The 5,122-nt window shown below is 43.4% G+C and overlaps 1 pseudogene; it reads left to right on the top strand.

Moving 5' to 3' along the window:
* Nucleotides 1-1,742, top strand: part of LOC103741264 — a 5,700-nt pseudogene extending 3,958 nt beyond the window's left edge.
* The last annotated feature ends 3,380 nt before the right edge of the window (nt 1,743-5,122 follow it).

The raw sequence follows: 5,122 nt of genomic DNA, 5'->3' as shown, positions 1-5,122 counted from the left end.
TGGTATTTTTGAGACAGGGTCTCCCTGTAGCCCCAGCTGTCCTGGAACTCACTATGTAGCCAAGGCTGGCCTTGAACTCACAGAGATCCACCTGCCTCTGCCTCCCAAGTGCTGGGATTAAAGGCGAGTGCCCCCATGCCTGGTGAGGTTTCATTCTTTAAAAAAATACTGTAAAAGTTGAGTCTAATCTCTCCTCTGCTTGGAAATCCCTGGTGGCTCCTGTAACTATCAGTATAGTACTCTTTCAGTAAAATCTGCCTTCCCATCTTTAAAACATTAATTAAACTTTAAAAGTGCTGTGGCATCCTACAGTAACTGGGTTGGTGTCTTGCAGAATGAGCCTTGTTTAGTTTGCTGAATTGCTCCAGCATGGTGGTGTCAGACCTGTTCCTCCACACTGGGAGTTGGTATGCGGCTGACAAGCACAGGTTATGGGCAGTGTGATGAGCTTGGTGTTGCATCAGCCACATCAGAAGGTTGCCCCACATGCAGGTGTTCCATTTCAGTGACACCAAGATTGATCTGATAATGTAGCTATCTCACCAGATGCCTTTTTCCCTTCTCAGCCGTCCTGAAGAAACCAGAACACGGACTACTAGACGCAGGTTGGATTGGACACGTTTTAGTCTGTGACCTCTCAGTATGGATTATTCGAACCAAAGCATCCTTGATGCTGTTGCCAAAACTCTGACCACCTAACCCCTTCCTCTTCTACTTCTCACTGTCCTCTGTGTTTCAACCACACTCCTGCTTCCAGTCCCTCAAACCACCACCTTCCACCCTTCCTCCAGATCTTTGTGACTGCTATTCTCTCTGAATTCCTCTTTCTCCACACTTCCCCAAAACCACTTATCATTTTGATTCTGGTTCTGCTGGTACATCGTTGAGAGACTTTCCATGATTCCCAGAGAAGGCCACACCTTCAAGGCAGAGATCTCATGGTGCCTGGAGACTGTATTTTAAGGAAGTTCACATCACAGTGGTAACTAATGAATTCTTCCACCTCCCAGTGCTTAAAACTCTGCTGTTCATGTCTGAGCCCGAGCAGGAAGCAGAGTTGACTTCATGTTGCCACATCTCCAGAACCCGCCTGGCACTTGGAACACTTCAGCTGGATCAATGAAAGCAGGTTGGCACAGAGGCTGGTGTCCAAGGATTTTCTCTTCAGAAGCCTCTTTAGAGAGAAAGAAAGGCTGTTTATTGTTCCAAGTCAAATTCTGGGGATACCAGGCTATGCCATCCCCATGATGAGTTCAAAGGGACATGCAGGACGAGACACATGGATATTTAAAGTTTCTATTAATTTCTTGATTTTTCCATTATCTGATCAGCAGTGTATTATTTAATTCTATGTACTTTTGAGTCTTCCTAAGTCCTACCTGATACTGATTGCCGGTCTTATACCATTGTGACTGGAAAAGATACAATTTCTATGTTTTCAGGTTTGCTGGGGCTTGTTTTCTGTCCTGAAACATGGTGTAGCCTGTAGACCGTCCTCTATTCACTTGAGGGATGCGGATTCTGTCAGTGGTGGGACATTTGGCTATGTCTGCTTGGTGCATTTGGTCCCATGTTGTTCGAGTGCAATGTTTCCCTAATACTTCTGTGTTTGGATTGTCTGTCCATCATTGAAAGTGGAGCGCTGACGTTCCGTACTGTGACTGTGGTGTAATGATCTCTCTCTTCGGATCCTTTAACATTGGTTCTGTCTGTACTGTGGTCTTGTGTTGGGTGCATTTTAAAATATGTTTTTATTATTTTTATTTTATGTGTATGCGTGTATTGCCTGCATGTAGGTAAGTGCACCCGTGTCATGCAATGCCTGTGGAGGTCAGAAGTGGCTGTCGGATCCCCTGGGACTGGAGTTACAGACAGTTGTTAGCTGCCATGTGGGTGCTGGGATTCGAACCCGGGTCTTCTGCAAGAACAACCAGTGTTCTTAACCGTTGAGCCATCTCTCCAGCCCCGGGTGCATGCATTTTAAAATATATTTTTATTATTTTTATTTCATGTGTCTGAGTGTATTGCCTGCATATGTGTAAATGCACTGATGCCATATAATGCCTGCAGAGAGGTCAGAAAAGGGTGTCAGATTCCCCTGGAACTGGAGTTATGGGTGCCATGTGGGTGCTGGGATTCAAACCCAGGTCCTCTGTAAGAGCAACCAGTGTTCTTAACCGCTGAGCCCTTGCTCCAGCCCTGGTGCATGCATTTTTACAAGTATGTAGTCTTGATACAAGCGTAAACAGCCCTGCTCTCTTTTTGTCCATTTACAAGGAATATTATTTCATTTATTTATTTTATATCTGTGTTCCTTTAAGTGTGCAGGCAATATCTTGTAGGCAATTTATTGTCATGTTTTGGTTTTTTGAAAAACAATCCATTCATGCAGTCATTAATTTTTTATTAGGGGATTAAATTTATATATGTTTAAGGTAATTCTTTTTAAATTTTTATTACATTTGTTTATTTTTACTTATTATTTGTATGTGTGTGTGCACATGCCATGGTGTGTGTGGAAGTCAGAAGACAACTTGGAGGAGCTGGTTCTCTCCTTCTACCTACTGAGTCGCAGGTATCGAACTCAGGTTGTTACTCTTGCCGACAACGCCCTTCCCACTGAGCCATCTCGCCATCCTTCAAGGCAATTCTTAATGGGTAAGGACTTAATGCCATTCTGTTAGCTGCTTTCTAATTTTTTTTTTGAAGTTATTTTCCTTGTTTCTTCCTTTCCTGTCGTCTTTTGCTTTGGTGTGATGGTTTTATGCAGTGGCATGCTGTAAAATTGGCTAAGTTTTTTGTGCTTCCACAAAAAATTGCTGTGAAGTGTGCACAGAACATTTTACATGTGTACCGTCCATTTTAAGGTGAAAACCCTCAACTTTCTGTTTATTCTCCATCACATTTTATGCTTTAGAGCAGAATTTGAATATTTTTGGCATGTATATAACTCACAGTTTATTTTATATACTCGTTATTCATAGGTTTGTGTTTTAACCCTTATTTTAGAACTATGTTTATCTTAAATATCATATTTACAGTTCTAGTGTGAATATAGACATTTTTACCTTTTAAAAATATTTTATCTATTATTTTTATTTTATGTGTATGAGTGTATTGCCTGCATGTATGTGAGTGCACCCGATTTGTGCAATGCTGTGGAGGTCAGAAGAGGGCTTCGGATTCCCCTAGAACTGGAGTTAAGGACGGTTGGTACTGCCATGCGGGTGCTGGGAATCGAACCCGGGTCTTGTGCTAGAGCAGTCAGTGCTCTTAACCCCTGAGCCATCTCTCTAGCCCCAACATTTTTCTTTTATGCTTTGTGATTTTTGTGCTATTAATTAGTGGCTTTTCTCAGGTTACGAGCTTTCTTCAGCAATTCCGGCATATCAGACTAGTGGGGGCGGATCGTTTACATAAGTATCATTTATGTAGAGTTTAGAGTTTATTCCTCCTCGCTCTTTTGTTTGGAACAAGGCCTCACTGTGTATTCCAGGCTGGCCTTGAACTTGGGATTTTCTTGAATGCTGGGATTATAAGCATGTGCCACCACACCGGGTTCTCTCACTCATTTTTGAAAAACAAACTTTCTAGAAACAGTATTCGTGGTGAGTAGTCTTTCTTTCCCCTGAACACCTCACATAAGCCTGTTTTCTTCTGGCCCATGGGAAATACCCCGAGCTCTTGGACTGGGATGAGGACTCCTCTGTGCGTCATGTGTTTCCTAGCTCTTGATTCACGTTCACGGTGCGTCTTGGGGAGTTCCCCTTTGGCTGTAACTTTCCTGGCGCTCTCCACATTTGCTGTGCCCGAATGCCGATTCTGTCTGTAGTTCCAGGCCCCTTTCCTTTCCTTCTCCTTCCACAATTTGGCCTGTTGGTGAGGCCCTGTCCTGCCTGTCAGGCCCCTTCATTCTTCCAGTCTTTGGACTATACTTAGTTTCACATACTCTGTCCCTGGACTTGCTCATTCTTCTGATTAGCCAAGGCCGCTGTTGAAGTTTTGAGTTTGTCAGTTTGGTTGTTCTATTTTTCATCTTGTTTTTTTAATTGTCTTTATTGTCCAACTTCTTTTATTTATAAAGTTTTCTACTGTCATTAAATTTACTTCCATATATTTGGATAAATACAGATATAGATGTAGATATATTTTGGTCTTTTTGAGACATGGTTTCCCTGTAGCCACAACTGGCCTGGATTCGCTGCGGAGACCAGGCTGGCCTCAACTCATAGAGATCTGCCTGCTTCTGCCTCCCAAATGCTGGGATTAAAGGCATGCGCCACGATGCCCGGCCTATTTCCTATATTCTTCTAATCAACATGCTTAGGACTATTATTCTGAACTCTTTCACAGTGGTTTCTTTTGTGCCCTTATTAGAGTTTTATTAGTTTCTTTTGTAAGTCTCATGATTCCTTGATTCTTCATAAAAATAATGTCCTTGTGTTGACAGTCTGCTCACTTGAGAAGACAGCCTTCTCTTCTTGACTGCTCTTTAAGGTGCACTTTTTCAGGTAGACTTTGGCAGGAATCCACCCCTGCTATTTCTGCTAGCCTGTGACTTTGGGAGGGTCAATGTACATCATGAGTAAGAAGGCTTCCTGTGAGTTCTAAGATCCACCTTCATACTGATTCAGGGGGATTGCTGGCGGGTTTTGCTGTTGGAGGAGATACTCGCTGGACTCTGCTACCACAGAGAACCTTGCTGCCTGGGTAATGGCCTCTGTTCAGTCTTGTCAGAAGATATAGTCCCTGCTTTTGTGGAACAGGTTGGCAGAAAGAATGTAAGAGTCAGAAGACAAGGTGGAGTGTTAACTGGACATGTTCTCTCGACACTGTGCAGGCAAGCTATAATCATACTCCCTTCCCACTCTCACCAAGGAGTCAAGGGAGGAGTCAGTTATCCCATCCACCCATCAGCCAACCTTTGCTGCATATGCGGGAGGGGGGGGGGGAGGGCAAAGGATATACAAACCAAGAACACCAAGCAGCACCTTCCACCATTTTGTGCGGCTGTCCAGAGGTCACAGGATCTGTATTTGAGTGTGGACTTTATGGCATAGCCATTAATGTGGGGGTGCCCACTCTTCTGTAAATAAATCACTGCCCTATGCTCTGTTAGAAA

The sequence above is a fragment of the Nannospalax galili genome, unplaced genomic scaffold (assembly GCF_000622305.1).
Source record: "Nannospalax galili isolate Female #2095 unplaced genomic scaffold, S.galili_v1.0 scaffold2891, whole genome shotgun sequence".
NCBI lineage: Eukaryota > Metazoa > Chordata > Mammalia > Rodentia > Spalacidae > Nannospalax > Nannospalax galili.
The sequence above is the reverse complement of the archived record's forward strand: the minus strand, read 5'-3'. Positions and strand labels throughout refer to the sequence as shown.